Source organism: Gorilla gorilla, chromosome 10, assembly GCF_029281585.2.
Source record: "Gorilla gorilla gorilla isolate KB3781 chromosome 10, NHGRI_mGorGor1-v2.1_pri, whole genome shotgun sequence".
NCBI classification, from domain to species: Eukaryota; Metazoa; Chordata; class Mammalia; order Primates; family Hominidae; genus Gorilla; species Gorilla gorilla.
In genome coordinates, this window is record NC_073234.2 from 59,292,892 (window position 1) to 59,312,749 (window position 19,858).

Here is a 19,858-nt window from a genome sequence, read left to right on the forward strand (position 1 = left end):
AGGGTCCTGTCTGGTAGAAGGAAAACTAACAAACAGAAAGGACATCCACACCAAAAACCCATCTGTATGTCACCATCATAAAAGACCAAAGGTAGCTAAAACCACAAAGATGGGAAAAAAAACAGAGCAGAAAAACTGGAAACTCTAAAAAGCAGAGCACCTCTCCTCCTCCAAAGGAATGCAGTTCCTCACCAGCAATGGAACAAAGCTGGACGGAGAATGACTTTGACGAGTTGAGAGAAGAAGGCTTCAGATGATCAAACTACTCCGAGCTATGGGAGGAAATTCAAACCAAAGGCAAAGAAGTTGAAAACTTTGAAAAAAAATTTAGACGAATGTGTAACTAGAATAACCAATACAGAGAAGTGCTTCAAGGAGCTGATGGAGCTGAAAGCCAAGGCTTGAGAACTATGTGAAGAATGCAGAAGCCTCAGGAGCCGATGCGATCAACTGGAAGAAAGGGTATCAGTGATGGAAGACGAAATGAATGAAATGAAGCGAGAAGGGAAGTTTAGAGAAAAAAGAATAAAAAGAAACAAACAAAGCCTCCAAGAAATATGGGACTATGTGAAAAGACCAAATCTACGTCTGATTGGTGTACCTGAAAGTGACGGGGAGACCAAGTTTTCCAACCAAGTTGGAAAACACTCTGCAGGATATTATCCAGGAGAACTTCCCCAATCTAGCAAGGCAGGCCAACATTCAGATTCAGGAAATACAGAGAACGCCACAAAGATACTCCTCTAGAAGAGCAACTGCAAGACACATAATTGTCAGATTCACCAAAGTTGAAATGAAGGAAAAAATGTTAAGGGCAGCCAGAGAGAAAGGTCAGGTTACCCACAAAGGGAAGCCCATCAGACTAACAGCGGATCTCTCAGCAGAAACTCTACAAGCCAGAAGAGAGTGGGGGCCAATATTCAACATTCTTAAAGAAAAGAATTTTCAACCCAGAATTTCATATCCAGCCAAACTAAGCTTCAATAGTGAAGGAGAAATAAAATACTTTACAGAGAAGCAAGTGCTGAGAGATTTTGTCACCACCAGGCCTGCCCTAAAAGAGCTCCTGAAGGAAGCACTAAACATGGAAAGGAACAACTGGTACCAGCCGCTGCAAAATAATGCCAAAATGTAAAGACCATCGAGACTAGGAAGAAACTGCATCAACTAACGAGCCAAAGAACCAGCTAACATCATAATGACAGGATCAAATTCACACATAACAATATTAACTTTAAATGTAAATGGACTAAATGCTCCAATTAAAAGACACAGACTGGCAAATTGGATAAAGAGTCAAGACCCATCAGTGTGCTGTATTCAGGAAACCCATCTCACGTGCAGAGACACACATAGGCTCAAAATAAAAGGATGGAGGAAGATCTACCAAGCAAATGGAAAACAAAAAAAGGCAGGGGTTGCAATCCTAGTCTCTGATAAAACAGACTTTAAACCAACAAAGATCAAAAGAGACAAAGAAGGCCATTACATAATGGTAAAGGGATCAATTCAACAAGAAGAGCTCACTATCCTAAATATATATGCACCCAATACAGGAGCACCCAGATTCATAAAGCAAGTCCTGAGTGACCTACAAAGAGACTTAGACTTCCACACAATAATAATGGGAGACTTTAACACCCCACTGTCAACATTAGACAGATCAACGAGACTGAAAGTTAACAAGGATACCCAAGAATTGAACTCAGCTCTGCACCAAGCGGACCTAATAGACATCTACAGAACACTCCACCTCAAATCAACAGAATATACATTTTTTTCAGCACCACACCACACCTATTCCAAAATTGACCACATAGTTGGAAGTAAAGCTCTCCTTAGCAAATGTAAAAGAACAGAAATTATAACAAACTATCTCTCAGACCACAGTGCAATGAAACTAGAACTCAGGATTAAGAAACTCACTCAAAACCACTCAACTACATGGAAACTGAACAACCTGCTCCTAAATGACTACTGGGTACATAACGAAATGAAGGCAGAAATAAAGATGTTCTTTGAAACCAATGAGAACAAAGACACAACATACCAGAATCTCTGGGACACATTCAAAGCAATGTGTAGAGGGAAATTTATAGCACTAAATGCCCACAAGAGAAAGCAGGAAAGATCCAAAATTGATACCCTAACATCACAATTAAAAGAACTAGAAAAACAAGAGCAAACACATTCAAAAGCTAGCAGAAGGCAAAAAATAACTAAAATCAGAGCAGAACTGAAGGAAATAGAGACACAAAAAAACCCTTCAAAAAATTAATGAATCCAGGAGCTGGTTTTTTGAAAGGATCAACAAAATTGATAGACCGCCAGCAAGACTAATAAAGAAAAAAAGAGAGAAGAATCAAATAGACACAATAAAAAATGATAAAGGGGATATCACCACCGATCCCACAGAAATACAAACTACCATCAGAGAATACTACAAACACCTCTACGCTGAAGAGATGGATAAATTCTTCGACACATACACCCTCGCAAGACTAAACCAGGAAGAAGTTGAATCTCAGAATAGACCAATAACAGGCTCTGAAATTGTGGCAACAATCAATAGCTTACTAACCAAAAAGAGTCCAGGACCAGATGGATTCACAGTCAAATTCTACCAGAGGTACAAGGAGGAACCGGTACCATTCCTTCTGAAACTATTCCAATCAATAGAAAAAGAGGGAATCCTCTCTAACTCATTTTATGAGGCCAGCATCATCCTGATACTAAAGCTGGGCAGAGATACAACCAAAAAAGAGAATTTTAGACCAATATCCTTGGTGAACATTGATGCAAAAATTCTCAATACAATACTGGCAAACCGAATCCAGCAGCACATCAAAAAGCTTATCCACCATGATCAAGTGGGCTTCATCCCTGGGATGCAAGGCTGGTTCAATATATGGAAATCAATAAACGTAATCCAGCATATAAACAGAACCAAAGACAAAAACCACATGATTATCTCAATGGATGCAGAAAAGGCCTTTGACAAAATTCAACAACTCTTCATGCTAAAAAGTCTCAATAAATTAGGTATTGATGGGTCATATCTCAAAATAATAAGAGCTATCTATGACAAACCCACAGCCAGTATCATACTGAATGGGCAAAAACTAGAAGCATTCCCTTTGAAACCTGGCACAAGGCAGGGATGCCCTCTCTCACCACTCCTATTCAACATAGTGTTGGAAGTTCTGGCCAGGGCAATCAGGCAGGAGAAGGAAATAAAGGGCATTCAATTAGGAAAAGAGGAAGTCAAATTGTCCCTGTTTGCAGATGACATGATTGTATATCTAGAAAACCCCATTGCCTCAGCCCAAAATCTCCTTAAGCTGATAAGCAACTTCAACAAAGTCTCTGGATACAAAATCAACGTACAAAAATCACAAGCATTCTTATACACCAATAACAGACAAACAGAGAGCCAAATCATGAGTGAACTCCCATTCACAATTGCTTCAAAGAGAAGAAAATACCTAGGAATCCAACTTACAAGGGACGTGAAGGCCCTCTTCAAGGACAACTACAAACCACTGCTCAATGAAATAAAAGAGGATACAAACAAATGGAAGAACATTCCATGCTCATGGGTAGGAAGAATCAATATCATGAAAATGGCCATACTGCCCAAGGTAATTTATAGATTCAATGCCATCCCCATCAAGCTACCAATGACTTTCTTCACAGAATTGGAAAAAACTACTTTAACGTTCATATGGAACCAAAAAAGAGCCTGCATCGCCAAGTCAATCCTAAGCCAAAAGAACAAAGCTGGAGGCATCATGCTACCTGACTTCAAACTATGCTACAAGGCTGCAGTAACCGAAACAGCATGGTACTGGTACCAAAACAGAGATATAGATCAATGGAACAGAACAGAGCCCTCAGAAATAACGCCGCATATCTACAACTATCTGATCTTTGACAAACCTGACAAAAACAAGCAATAGGGAAAGGATTCCCTATTTAATAAATGGTGCTGGGAAAACTGGCTAGCCATATGGAGAAAGCTGAAACTGGATCCCTTCCTTACACCTTATGTGAAAATTAATTCAAGATGGATTAAAGACTTAAATGTTAGACCTAAAACCATAAAAACCCTAGAAGAAAACCTAGGCAATACCATTCAGGACATAGGCATGGGCAAGGACTTCATGTCTAAAACACCAAAAGCAATGGCAACAAAAGCCAAAATAGACAAATGGGATCTAATTAAACTAAAGAGCTTCTGCACAGCAAAAGAAACTACCATCAGAGTGAACAGGCAACCTGCAAAATGGGAGAAAATTTTTGCAAGCTACTCATCTGACAAAGGGCTAATATCCAGAATCTACAATGAACTCAAACAAATTTACAAGAAAAAAACAAAGAACCCCATCAAAAAGTGGGCAAAGGATATGAACAGACACTTCTCAAAAGAAGACATTTATGCAGCCAAAAAACACATGAAAAAATGCTCACCATCACTGGCCATCAGAGAAATGCAAATCAAAACCACAATGAGATACCATCTCACAGCAGTTAGAATGGCAATCATTAAAAAGTCAAGAAACAACAGGTGCTGGAGAGGATGTGGAGAAATAGGAACACTTTTACACTGTTGGTGGGACTGTAAACTAGTTCAACCATTGTGGAAGTCAGTGTGGCGATTCCTCAGGGATCTAGAACTAGAAATACCATTTGATCCAGCCATCCCATTACTGGGTTTATACCCAAAGGACTATAAATCATGCTGCTATAAAGACACATGCACACGTATGTTTATTGCGGCACTATTCACAATAGCAAAGACTTGGAACCAACCCAAATGTCCAACAATGATAGACTGGATTAAGAAAATGTGACACATATACACCATGGAATACTATGCAGCCATAAAAAACGATGAGTTCATGTCCTTTGTAGGGACATGGATGAAATTGGAAATCATCATTCTCAGTAAACTATCACAAGAACAGAAAACCAAACACCGCATGTTCTCACTCATAGGTGGGAATTGAACAATGGGAACACATGGACACAGGAAGGGGAACATCACACTCTGGGGACTGTTGTGGGGTGGGGGAGGGGGGAGGGATAGCATTAGGAGATACACCTAATGCTAAATGATGAGTTAATGGGTGCAGCACACCAGCATGGCACATGTATACATATATAACTAACCTGCACATTGTGTACATGTACCCTAAAACTTAAAGTATAATAATAATAAAATAAAAAAATAAAAAAATAAAAAAAATAAAAAAATAAAAACTTTCGAACATGTACATTGTCATTTATGCTTTATTTTGTCAAAGTATTTTTGCCATCTGTATCAGAGTTGGCAAACTGTGGCCTGGGCATCAAATCCAGCCCACTGACTGTTTTTATAAAGCCCGCCAACCAAGAATGGCTTTTATTTTTTAAAAAAATAGTTGAAGAACAATCAAAAGAGTAGTAATATTTTATGGCACATGAGCATTATATAAAACTTAAATTTCAGTGTTCACAGATAAAGTTTTATTGAAAGACAGCCAAGTTCATTTGTTTACATATTGTCTATGGCTGCTTTCATGATACAACAGCAGAGTTGACGGAGACCATATGGCCCACAAAGCCAAAAATATTTACTGTCTGGTCTTTTTCAGACAAAGTTTGCTAACCCCTTATGTATATGATGACTTCAGCCTGTAAGTACAGAATAAAGACAGTGAGATAAGCTACAAAGTCCTCATGAAGAGAAAAGGCATGCACTATCAGGCATATAAACCGGAAGTTAAACATTACCAGAAAAAAAATCAGCTCATAGAGATGAGTTTTACAAAGCAGAGCTTTTAAAAAAGTTCTAATATCCTAGTCAAAACAAAGAGCTAAAAATCAGATTTCTGCTCTTGACCAAGCATTAAAACCTTTTTTCTTTCTCTCTCTTTTTTTTTTTTTAAGCTACTCTTGGCCATCTCTTGTGAGCCGCCTCATATTTCCATGGCTGTAAAGCTGTATGTGAAAATGTCAAGTGCTTTTTAAGAATGGATTTTACACTTGCCATTTTCAAGTGCAGTAGATTTACACTTCAAAAAGTCAGACACGACTTCATAATTGAATTGCACCTGATCTTTTCAAGTGCGAGGCCCTGGAACTTGGCGTCAAGGACAAGCTCAGAACTAGACTGAGTTTTTAGAGGTGGAGTCTATCCTGCATTCAGGCCTTTAAAGTGAATAACAGATGACTTATGCAGTTGAAATACTTTTGCATTCCAGCCTAAATTATTGATGGAGCTTCACAATGTTAATTTTCCTGGTTTATTTTTTGATATTAAAGAAATTATGGGCTGGGTGACCTAGGATTTGTGATACACCCACATCTGACTGGCAGAGCCACTAGGGTAATTTCTAAGGAGATGATAGTTTAAGCTTTAAGGATTGTCTCAGGTTTTCATACCTAAAAGATGAATGGACTAGAGACTGCCATTATGAAAAGCCCAAGGTTGCCCCCAAGAAACGTTCAGTGGAAGTTACTGACTGTACTCAGGATGTCCATCATTGAGAAGACAAACACGAACACACATTTAAACTTTCACAAAGATGTAGTCTTTGTGTCTCTTGAAGAATAAAAAGGAATGTATCTAAATCCCGAGGTTCTAGAAAACTTTTTTTAAAGGAACAAATCAAAATAAATGAAACGCGGTTTTTTCTGACTCACAAAAAAACCTGTTAGCCCGATATTTTGGCAAAGTTTGCATTCTTTACATTAAGGAAATGCACTGACTTGAGTTTTGTGTCCTTATTTGCTTCTGATATCTTAGAAGAAGATTGCATATAAATTTTTCTAAGGCATAGTTACATGTAAAGTATGAAAATATTTGTAAATGTGCCCTAAAGATATACCTTTCTTTAGGACATTTGTGCATATTTGTAAAATCTGCAAGTTCTACATAGTTATTCCTTCTGCAAAACATGATGAATGATATTTGAAATTCAGAGGAAGCAGTGGTTGAAAGAAGCATAAAGTCTCCCGGCAAATGGAGAGCACAAGTTACACCAACATGTTCTCTTCTGTGTCCTCCTAATGCTCCCGATAGGGAGTTAGTCAAACTGGAAGGTCTGAGTTCTCCACAGGACCACCCTCACATCTGATGCCAACTGCAAGTTTAGGGGGTTCCCTAAACCATCCCCTGGTTCTATAATTCACTAGAAAGTCTCACAGCACTCACTGAAACTGACAATACTCGTGGTTATGGTTTATTACAGGAAAGGATACAGGTTAAAATCAGCCAAAGAAAGAGACCTATAGGGCAGAGTTTGGGGGTTCCAATCATGAAGGTTTTGTTGTCTTCAGCATGTATTGCCCGCCTAGTATCAATGTGTGTCAATATACATGGAGTATTGCCAACCAGGGAAGCTCACATGAGCCCATGTGGTTGAAGTCAGTCACCAGGTGGACTGACACAATATGACCCAATGCTGCCCCTTAAATCACGTGGTTGGTCTTGTTGGCATGGCCAGCCTTCAAACTAAGACTGTTAGGTGTGGCCACTGGGTATGACACAGATGACTTCCCAGAAGCTGAGGGCAAGGGCCAGACCTCTCTTTGGGTAAAACCCCATTTTACACTGCAGACTTCCCTTTCAAAATAAAAACAAAAAAAATTTTCTAGAGGGGGCAGTAACCTCAAAGTGTTACCAACCTTTGGGAAAACTGTTCTCCTATACTTCCTTAAGCACTTTGTTTTATAGTTGAAATTAGTAAGTGAATGGAGAAGAATGAGAGTTCTTCAGTCCCTAAGACCCTCATCCATATACCAAAGAAAGGAGTTTTGTTATTTATTTAGAGAAGAGTAAGACTTTTTATTCTAGATAGTTTCAAAGAGAAAACAAATTACAATAAAAAATATAGAGATCATCTACCGTTCTATATTCATCAGGATTACATGTTCAAAAGAAAATACAAATTAAGCTTTTATCCTTTTCATTGCTGACAACTTTTTGAGACTAATGTCATTGTTTCAAATGGTAATACATACTTATTATAAAAACATCAAACAATAGATACAGTAAAAAAGAATAAAGATGCACTCATTAAATATTTCAGTATCCAGAGATAACCATGTTAATAATTCTATTTCTTATCAATTTTAACACACTTTATTCTTTTTATTTACTTTCTTGTCTGTTTTCTTTATCATATCACGAGCTTTCTGAGGGCAGGGACAAAGTCTCTTTTGTTTAACCACTGAATCACTAACCAATTACAGCATAGTGTCTGGCACAATCTCCAGAGATTTGCTTAATCAATGATCAGTGAACATCCATTTAGTCATATTATTCGTATATGCACACAGATACGTAGATAGCTATAGAATGTAAGATCCATCGAGTCAGAGCTTTTTGCATGTTTTGTTTCACTTGTATATTTCACTTGTCCAGAACAGAGGTCAGCAAACTAACCACCAGGAGCTGAATGCATCCAGCAGCCTAGTTTTTGTGAGTAAAGCTTTGTTGGAACATAGGTGCACCCATTTATTTACACATCACCTATGGCTGTTTTCATATGACAGTGGCAGAGTTGAGCAGCTGCATAGGGGCCTTGTGGCCTACAAAGCCTAAAGTATTTACTATGTGGACTTCCATGGAAAACATTATTTTCTGTTTTTTTTTTTTTTTTTTTTTTTTTTTTGAGATAGGGCTTCATTCTGTCACCCAGGCTGGAGGGCAGTGGCATGATCTCAGCTCACTACAACCTCCACCTCCCGGGTTCAAGTGATTCTTCTGCCTCAGCCTCCCAAGTAGCTGGGATTACAGGCACATGCCACCATGCCTGGCTAATTTTTGTATTTTTAGTGGAGACAGGGTTTCACCATGTTGGCCAGGCTGGTCTTGAACTCCGGACCTCAGGTAATCCTGAGGCCCTCAAGCCTTCCTTGGCCTCCCAAAGTGCTGGGATTACAGGCGTGAGCCACTGTACCTGGCCGGAAAGCATTTTCTGACCTCTGCTATAGAGTAATATCTGTCACTTAGTATTTGATGAATCTTTGTTGAATGAATAATTTTTTTTATAAATTCTATATACTCATATTTAACAATATTTCAAATATCCTAGTCACACAATTATTATAAATAGTTGTTTTTTATTTTTTAATTTTTCTCCTCCTGTGTCTCCACACACCACCCTAAATAGTTGTTTTAAATTTTATTTGCATACCATAATATATTCAACTAGTTGCCTTTTATTAGATGTTTAAGATATTTTCTTTTTTTTGTGTGTGTGCTTTGTAAAGAGCCACACAGTGAACATGCATCTTTTCCTATGAGTACCACTGTATTAGGGTAAATTTAAAGAAGTGGGATTTCTGGGTCAAAGGATATTCACATTTTTACGTTTTTGATGTATTTTGGCAGACTGTCTCCCAGAAAGTTTGTACCAATAATATTTCATTTCCTCATAACTGTACTCCAACATGTGAAATTAAGAGCAAGATTTTTAGTCAGCCAAGACATAAACATGAAAAAAAAACTCAGATGGAAATCACATTACTTCTAAGCTTCTTTTGGTAATAGAACTGACTCATCCTGCCACAATGATGGGAGATATAAATGGTTTTTATTTGCCAAATTAAAAGCATGGTGGTGCCCTTGATTACATTTACATTTACCACTAATTCCCTGAGCTCTTGAACACAGGAGGAAAAAATCATTATGATAATGAAGGCAGCTATTTTTAAACAAATGTATGCATGTACATTTTAGAAACAGAAACATTATGTTCTTTAAAGTGTGAAAAATGCTTACATATAATTCATTTATTCATGTGAAACAATATAATAAAATATACTCATTTTTTTTTAAAGGGCTTGTTTCGCCTTTAGAAAGGAATAAGGTGGCAATCCAATTTCTGGGCTCCTTGATGGCAGGCTCGAAGTGTGTACTGACAGTGATGTATTTGGAAATTACTCTGATTCAAGAGTTCACAAAACTGAGCTGGGATGCTTGCTGCAGTCCTGCATTTCACCAGGAAGAGCTTGCTCGTTTGTCTTGTTTGGAGGTGTGTAAAAGGCCTAGTCACAGCGGGGTGGGGTGGGAGGGGGAGAATGGAGGAGCCGTTCTGGCCTCATCAGCTTTTTTAAAAAGCCAGCTGGAAACTGAAATCGAGCTCCATTAGCAGCGCACTGGGAGGGCACCAGGGTTAAGTTCCTAGACCCGAATGCTAAGCTCCTTATGTTTTAAATCTTCTGTCAAGAAGATTACTGACCTTCCCTTTGATGCAATGCAAAAGTTAGTGGGTTGAGTAGTAAAATTTCAGACCTCTTAGTCACAGATAAAACTAGGTATTCAGAAGGAAGAAAAGCCTGCCTGTGTGCTGAACTGAGGAAATGGATAACTTCATTGTGCAGCCAAGGGTGCTCTTTCCCTTCTGTTTAATGACTAAAGCGGCGGTGGCAAATAGCCAGATGGCATGTAATGGAATTTAGGTAGCTATGAAGCAGGTAGGGGACCGAGAAGGAGTCAAAGGGAAGGGAAGCATAATGCCTTGCTGTGTGGCCTCATTGAGTGGTTCGAGGGCACCCAGCTATTCTGTCCGTCCTGCACTGGATCGACACTGCATAAAATGAAACAGAGGGTTGGAAATTAGCTGGTGAATAAGATGATGAAGAAACATAAACAAGGCTCTTCAGAGCTGGAAAGCTTCTGGGGCCATTGCTACGGCTCAGAAGCTCTCTGAAATACGTCAGGGACCCAGCTTTTTAAGGTAAAAGCCAGAGATGCCTTGTAAGTAAGAGTCAGTGTCTCCCTGGAAAAGTACAGCTCATACACAGGAAAGTCTTTTCAGCGTACTTTTCTTAATCTCACTCTGTAGAGACTTCAACCAATTCCTCTAGTAAGGATGGAGAAAATAATGGTTTTAAAAAATAAAACTGACTATACCTCTACTGATCCCCTTCTGAATCCAGGTGACAAATGTCACTACCACTGAAGAGTAGGCTTTGCAGATCTGACAACATAGAATGTCTATTTCAGGTTTACTTATGGCTGTCTATACAGTAGAACCTAAAAAAAGAATGTTAGAAATCATCTGGAAATTTTGTCAATGGAATAGTAAGTATTCTGGAACACATCTGAAGAGCATGCCACCATATACAAAACCCAAACTGGCTGGATAATTACCATCTTTGTTTCTAACTTCCTTCTAGTTTCTTTTAGAAATTACAATTGACAACTAGAACTTAACTGGAAAAGAAAGTCCATATGACTGCTGATTAGATCACTCAGGAAGTGGGAATATTTGTTTGTTAAATGACTTCCAAAGGTTATTTGCTGAGAGACAGCTGCTATACTGGAACTTCTAAGTCAAGATTATTGACGGCAGCTGTTAGGCCCAGTCCATTAGAAACAAGTCAGCATTATAAACTAGTGGATGTTTATTTTAGTTATAGAATAGATGATGGATATACGGAAGTCTCTCATTTTGATGAGATGCCAGTTGTGGGCAATTATTCAGTTACTTTTTTGGTAATTGCTCAAATAGTTTATCATAGCAGGTATACTTAAAAGTAGCAGAGTTAATTTTTCCATAGGTGTTTTATTGTGATTGATTTTTTTGGGGTAACCACTGCCTTTTCTTCAGTTTCTAGTTTTTCCAGGCTAAAAATTGTGGTGACCCAATTTTTTGCTGTGGAATATTTTAACTTAAGGGCATGCATTTATGCAATAGAGAAGATTCAGTATTCATTTCAAAGGAGAATTTTATTCCTGCCCCTAAATGCTCCCGTAGGTCACGGCCAAGTGGAGGTGAAATCACCTTTCCGTGCTTGTCAGGCTTTTCAATTTTCACCTAAGAATGTTAACTGTATTCCTAGCTCAACTGCCTGCCCAAGCATGAGGATTTTTATTGAATTAACAGCATAAAATAACTGTACTTTGGTTATTTTTTGTTGTTGTTGGGGAGTACAACAGTAAACTCACTGCTTGTATGCATTATCTCTCAAAAGCTCAGGGGAGCTCCACAATATTCATGGAGGGGGAATATTGTTGTGTGGAGGCCATGCAGTTTAAACACTCCTCTAGACAACCCAAAATGATGCCTGGATTAAGCCAGAGCAGCAGAAATCTGTGTACCTAGACTGATTCCTATTGTCCCCTGGAAACTTGCTTTCTACTGATTTGATGTTGGAGTTGTGCTATCACCAGGGTAACCAACTGTCCTAAACAGTTGCTCCAGGCAGTTCTGGTTTTGAATTGAAAGTCCCACGTCAGGAAGTGTCCTAGTCCAGGACAAACTTGGGCAGTTGGTCACCCTACCAGTTAGGCATATGTCTCAGTAAAATTCACATGTGCATCTAACGTGAGGCCATGAATATCTTTGTGTGAATTCTCAGAAGGTAATTCTCTCTGGTCTTAGTTTCTCCTGAGCAACTGTGTATTTAACCAAACGACCTAAGGTTACTGTGAATTGTAGAATTGAAGAGTTTACTTTTTCTTTGCATTGGCAAAAAAAGAGCCAAATTTCTGGCAGAACTAATGGATTCATTTTTGTGTTAGGCACATATCTGGTTCAATTTTACGTCATTTCCTTTCCTTTCCTTTTTTTTTTTCTTTCTTTTTCCTTTCTCTGCCACTTCAGCTGTGCTAACCGGTTATGTTTTACATAGCCGCGATAACTGCCTTTGATCTTCTTTTGTTAAAGAGGAGGCATAAATAAAAATTGCTATGTTTCACCACAAAACTAATGTTGTAGGTCAGGTTCTCCAAGAAGGAGACTGATAAGGAAACTTGCCCTCAGGATCCATTAGGTGGAGGGGAGGAGAGCAGAAGGAGGAGGCAGGACAGGTAGATGCCAAGTTGGCTGTATCACAGTCACAAGAAGTCTTCAGCCAGTCCCGTGAGAGCTCTGCAGCTGGGAGGTCCCCTCAGAGTTGTCCTGGGTTTGGGCAAAGAAGGTGGCCCTTGCACTCCCTCCCCACCTTGGGGGATGAGTTATGGAACATGACCTGGCCATGGGAAGGGGTATGACCTTGGGATATGGGGTCTTTTCAAGCGGAAGAGCAAATCTCAGAGAGGTCAGGTGGCGGCAGCTATTCCAGCAGCTCCAAGAATAAGTCCTCCAGCATCACAGTGTCCTTCACAACCAGCATTTCCATCTCTCCACAATGATCCACCTGGCTGAAGGGCTGTGTGCAGTGGTAGAAGGAGCAGGGAAGTATTGGCTGTCCATCTGTAAAATAAGGATACTAATACCTTCATTGTAGAATTTTTGTGAAGATCAGTTGGGTCCTGTATATAAAGCACTTATCACAGAGTATGCCATGTCGTAGATAAATAAATGGCAACTGCTATCATCTCTCTCTCTCTTTCCACATGGGCCTAATGAATCAATTAATGCATGCTGAATGGATCATTTTACTGAATGATCTGACTTTGCATCAAGGTAGTTAAAAAGTTTGAGAAAAACCAAAACAAAATCAATTTGAAGCATGCACATCCTAATACTAGTAGTTTTAACAGACTTTCTTTAACAAATTAATAGCAAAAATATATATGTAAGATATTCTAGGGAGATTATTTGAAGGTCCCTAATGTGGGATTTCTTGTGAGTGTCTTGAGTCTTTGGGATGAAGAATTAGGAGAAGCCAGAGGAGCAGGTACAAAGGTGGCTAGGCAGCTTTGATGCTTTCCCAGTTGTCTTGGGGATTTTTTACATTTGGGGCATTTCTATGACCCACATTTTTTTTTTTGTCAGGCACCGTGAAAGTAAGAGACCAAAAACAGATGACAGAAAACGAGAATAATGATGGTTGAAGAAAAGGAAAGAACTTAATTAAAGAAGGCAACACAGTGTTAAAGCTAAAAAATTTAAAAATAAAATAAGGTAACTATCACTGTGATACATTTTAAAATAAAGTATTTTTAAAGAGCTGAGTGTAAAAAGATTAAAGACAAATGAAACCCATGAGGTTAAAAACCAATACAATAATGCTGAGTTAAAATAAATAAATACAATGAGATAAACTAAAAATATGACACAGAAATATTTGAAATTCTTTTGAAGAATTAAGATGAAACATTTCATAAATGTATGACTGGAATTGTTTTATAAACCTGAGGTTAAAGACGTATACTTGAAGACCCAAAATAATCCATTTACATTTAAGACCATTAAGAAGACATTTGATTATGTTCACTGTATTAAGTAATTTCAAATTGAATGTCTGGTCCTTTAAAGAGCTTTTTTGGTGCCATTTACTTACAATGTGAATTTGCCTAGAAAATGTGAAGGAAGAGTAGCTGAATATAGGTAGAGTGACATTATGTTCGATTCCTTTAAAAGACATTTGAGAGCTGAGAAGGTAGTTAGAAAATATAACTCATCCCTACCCCTGTCACCTACCTTTCTCTCTCTCTCTCTGTCTCTCACTCTCTCTTTGTCTCTCTCTGGCACAAACACACACACACACACACACACACACACACACACACACACACACAGAGATTCCAAAAAAGCAGAAGTTTGCAGTCCTAAAGAAGTGTTTAAATATCATTGTGCAGATTATTTGTTGATCCCTGGAGTGCTTGTTAAAGGCACTTATTCTTAGAGTCTTCTCCAATCTACTGAATCAGAATTGCTGGAGCTTGGGCCTGGGAATATGCATTCTAACAAATGTGACAGGTAATGTTGATGTCCACTAAAGTCTGATAACCACTGTTTCAAGTGACAGGAATAATAACCTAGATTGGGGAGGCGAGAACTGGTGACATATAAAGCAGCTGAGAGACAGTGAAAAGGTCTTTAACATGTATGTTTGAAAAATCAGCTGTCTCTAAGCTGAAATTGACACAGAAAAGAGAAAATCATGTAAGAGATGCTTATCAAATTTGTAGACAACTCAATAGAAAGAAGGGTTAACATGATAGATGACAGCATTAAAGCTCAAAAGGGTCTTGACAGGCTGTGAAATAGGATTGAAATTAAGACGTTGAAATGTAACAGGGATAAATGTAAAATCCTATATTTGGGTTGACAAAGGAAAAAAATAATTCACTGCACAAGGTCAAGATGGAAGCAAGCAACTTAGTAAGAATTCATAAATGAGGACCCAGGAGATATTGTTGATGGTGTCCATGGTAGAAGCCACCACAGTAAAAAGGCTGCCAACAAAGCTACAACTATATGAGTCTGGATTTGTAGAGAGAGGTGGAGTGGGGCAAAGTGAGCTTGAGTTTCTTGATGAAACATTTCAAGGAGAATATTGAAGAACCAGAGCTCAGCCAGAGGAAGTGGCCAGGATGAGAGGACTGCAAAAATTGTGCTAAATGAAGGACAACTGAGATTTAACATAGAAAAGACAGGTTTTTCCAAATATTTAAAGGTATTTGTCATTTACAGTAGGGAATAATCAAAGAACAGATGAGACTGTGAGATCTTGAGGAAGTTAAAGACTGGGGCGTGGAAGGATTGAGTAGAACCAGATAGAGAGTTCTGGAGAAAAACAACTAAGAGAAAGGTTTGATTGAGTATATAAAGTCAGTTCAGCTGAATGGTGGCAGCAGAAAATTAATTGATTGGAGATTAGAGAGGTGATGAGTACATGGAGGCCATATTTGTAGATGACTCATTCTAGAATTTTGCTAGAGAAGATAGAGGAAAAAATTGGGTAAATCTCTAGAAAAGACACCAGACTTGACTGTAATTTTAAGATAGGGAAATCCTATGGGTATTTGATGGGGTGACTAGATCTAGGTTTGCAGATTTATGTCTTTGTCCCAGGGTGTTGTCAATATGGTGTCCCCTTTCATGCTCAGAAGTATCCTGGTGTTGACAAATCTCATGGTTCCACAGTATTTGAAGGCCGAAGGAAGTGAGCCAGTGGAGAGAGCATGTATAATGAGGGAGCAAGTCCTGCCAGGTCCTGGTTGGGCAGCAACAGGCCTGGGTCGGCCAGGGAGCCTGGCCAGGAATATGGTTGGGTGGAAGAGGCTCTGGCAGGTGCTGTGAATCCAATGGCCGGGTGCCAAGTCTGGAACTCTGCAGGAACCAGCAGGGTTCAGCATTCTGTTTGGCAGTAATGAAGACTTTTGCATTTTAATAGAGAATTCTCAAGAAGGGAAGCCTTCAGGGATCCAATGGATATGGTCAGACAGATACTCTGGCAGTGTCTGCCTGGAGCCTCTCTACAAGACCTTTCAAAGGCCAGCTACAAAGTCCATTCATTTTCAAAGGCATGCAGCCAGAAGCTCAGTGAGTGTCTCTCTTCTGCAGGGATTTCTGTCTCCAGAGTGGAATGGGGACAATCTTGCTTCATTAGCAATAGGCAAAAAGTAGAAACTATTAAGCCAGAGTGAGTTGTGTAAGTCTAAACCTCATAACCATGATAAATATACCATCAATGAGGGCTGCGGACATGGATGCTTTTTTGTGAGTGCACATTAATTGAGACCCATGGCTTTGCATGTCCTGTGGAATTCCCACTTACAAAAGGCAGATTTAATAACCTGGGTTTTTCAAATGCAAGGGAACCTGGGACTGTCAGCCATCCTTTTGACTGTTTGTTAGCCACTTTGTGATTGTATTTCTTTTTCTGACATGAAGGGGAGATAGGGACATTAAAACCTCATCTGTGGTTAAGAGCACAGTTATTGCAATTAGAGAAATCTGGTTGGAAGCTCATTTCTATTACTTACTATTTGTGGTTTGCCTTTGGTCAAATGACATATCTGAGCCTCAGTTGCCTCCTATGTGAAATGGGAATAATGATAGTATAGTCTTCATAAATTTGTTGTAGGGATTAAATGAAGTGATGGATGTAAAGTGATTAGCATGTTTAACTTATTACATAGTTGGTGTGAACAAATAGTACCTGTTACTATTTGTATTGTTCTTATAATGCTGCCTTGTGGGTGAGATGTTTGAGGAAAGCTCCATGTAGAGTCAGGGAGTGCTTCAGCTTAGGTCTATTTTTCAAACATTACTGAGCACTTCATAGGTATGCGAAGGACTTTGCTGTTCAGGAAAGTTACTTCTGAATAAAGAGCTTTGTTCTGTGCTGGCCTAGTGGGTACTGTCTGTGCACTTCGGGTGAAACATGCATCTCTTCATGACATGGTTGTGAGTTTATTGAATCACATTTGATGATAATAACGACAACAATACACACCACCTTAAAGTTGCATAGTGCACAGCCCTAGGCCAGACCACTAGTGACTTCCCTGAGTGTTAAAACTCACGTGGACAGTGCTTTACAGTTAACCAGTGTCTTCAAACAAAAGTGTGTCTGTGTGTGTGTGTGTGTGTGTGTGTGAAGGTCATTACCTCATCACAGTAGCCACATTGCTGGGGGCAGGGCAGATATTATTTCTCTCATTCTTTTGGTTGAAATCAACTAGGTTTGTTTGATTGCTTTTGAAAAAGAGTGTTGATTGAACAGCTTTTATGAGAAGAGACAAGATTACACTATGCTTTGTAATCTTTAGTTATCTTTTTTTCCAGAGAGTTATACATTCAAATTTGGTGGCAAATTGAATTCAAGCTGCGCTGCATGTCACGACTGCAGATTAGTTAAAAACGATTAAGCCCTACAATATCGGAATTTGCGATTTTTCACCATTTCTTCCTACTCTTCTTACGGTTAGAAGTGATACACTGGCCATCAGTGAGCACTGACAGCCTTAGAAAACACCACCTTTTCCTCCCTCCCTTCCTTTCTCAAATGCTTATTTCTCTTCCATTTTGTGCAACTAAAGGTTGCAATGTATAGATCAATATGCCTTTAAAATATACTTTAATTTAAAATATGTCTACATATGGTCATTTATCTTTCCACTTAGCCTGATTTCTTTTTCTCCATGGGCTTAGTTTGTGGGTCTGGAGCCAATTTACATCACTGACTAAAACAAGCCTAGATAGTTTGTGACCCATTTTTGTTAGAAGTTTTTCTCTCCCTCATCTACAACCACAGCCATTAAGATAGCTTACACTAGCCTGGCTAATGATTTTCAGATTTGAGTCTCAGAAAACTGTGAGCATGAGGTTTTCAGAAACACTTAGAATCACTGAAGCTGAGTTCTCTCATCTGTGAAATGACCGTATTAACATTCTCCTAAAATACGGGAATTGAAATGTACCTTCTAATTCCTGGTTGATGAGTTTTTAAGGCCAAAACTTTAGCCTATGTAATTCACCTTAAAAGCAAAGTATGACTGACTTGATAACAAAGATTTCTAGGTCCATCATTGACATTCTTTTTATTTTTTATTTTTATTATTATTATTTTTGAGACAGAGTTTCACTCTTGTTGCCCAGGCTGGAGTGCAATGGCCCGATTTCTGCTCACCACAACCCCTGCCTCCCGGGTTCAAGCAATTCTCCTGTCTCAGCCTCCCTAGTAGCTGGGATTACAGGCATGCTCCACTGTGCCCAGCTAATTTTGTATTTTTAGTAGAGACGGGGTTTCTCCGTGTTGGTCAGGCTGGTCTCGAACTTCCAACCTCAGGTGATCCACCTGCCTTGGCCTCCCAAAGTGCTGGGATTACAGGTGTGAACCACCGTGCCTGGCCCAACATTCTTTAATACCAGCAATGCTGGTGGTGATGTTGGTGGTGGAGGTGATGTCACTACCAGCAATGGAAGAAGGTAGATGAAAAAAGACCCATAAGTATGAGAGCATAGTAATCGACATGTCACAAGCAGTCGTTTAGCATTATGATTCAAGGAAATAATGAAAATGTCATTTAAAATATTCTATCATTTATTAAGAAAACATAAATGACATCCTCAAAATTCAGGTTAAGATCAACAAGTGTTCTTTGAGCTATTAGCTGCAGGGTCATTTTGACCTTAGTTTGGTCCAGAGACCATCTTGTCACTGCCTTTCCTGTTCCTATGCATTTTGCATGATAATATGGCGCAGTAAACCGAGCACGGACTTTGGAATCAGTCACACTGGGGTTCGGATCTAGGGTGGTTTACTTACAAATTGTGCAACATATTTAACTGTGAGTAGTCTGCTTTCTAAAATGTAAAAATGAGAATAATGCCACCTTCCTCAGTGTGGTTGTGAAGATTAAATGTGATAATGCTGAGAAGTTCTTTGCACAAAAAATTGGTTATATTTATGGAATGGTTGTTCCACTCTTTTTACACACACACACACACACACACACACACATTTTTTTTGAGACAGAGTCTTGCTCTGTCACCCAGGCTGAAGTGCGGTGGTGTGATCTTGGCTCACTGCAACCTCAACTTTCCAGGCTCAGGTGATCCTCCTACCACAGTCTCCTGAGTAGCTGGGACTACAGGTGTGCACCACCACTCCTGGCTAATTTTTTTATTTTTTGTACAGGCAGGGTTTCACCATGCTTCCCAAGCTGGTCTTGAACTCCTGAGCTCAAGCAATTCTCCTGCCTCAGGATCCCAAAGTTCTGGGATTATGGGTGTGAGCCACTGCACCCAGCCTTACTTATATTATTTTTACTCTTCACTCAACTTAGTTAGATGACACTCTTATTTCCATTTTATTGATGAGAAATCAGAGAGGTTAAGTGACTTGTTGATGCTACATAGTAAGGAACTGAGTGGGCTTCACACCTGGGTCTACAGTTTCCACAGTGTGAGCCTTTACTGTGTTCCCTCCCACATGGTAGGTCTTCAACAATGGTAGATATCCTGCTCCTTCCATGAAGGTTTGTAACTGAGGGTCTGAAAGAAATGATTTCTTCTTATCAAATAAGTACAGTTAGATAGAAGGAATAAGATCCAGTATTTGGTAGCACAACAGGGTGACTACAGTTAACAATAATTTATTGTATGTTTTAAAATAACTAAAATAATGGAATTGGAATGTTCTTAACATAAAGAAATGATAAATGCTTGAGGTGATAGAC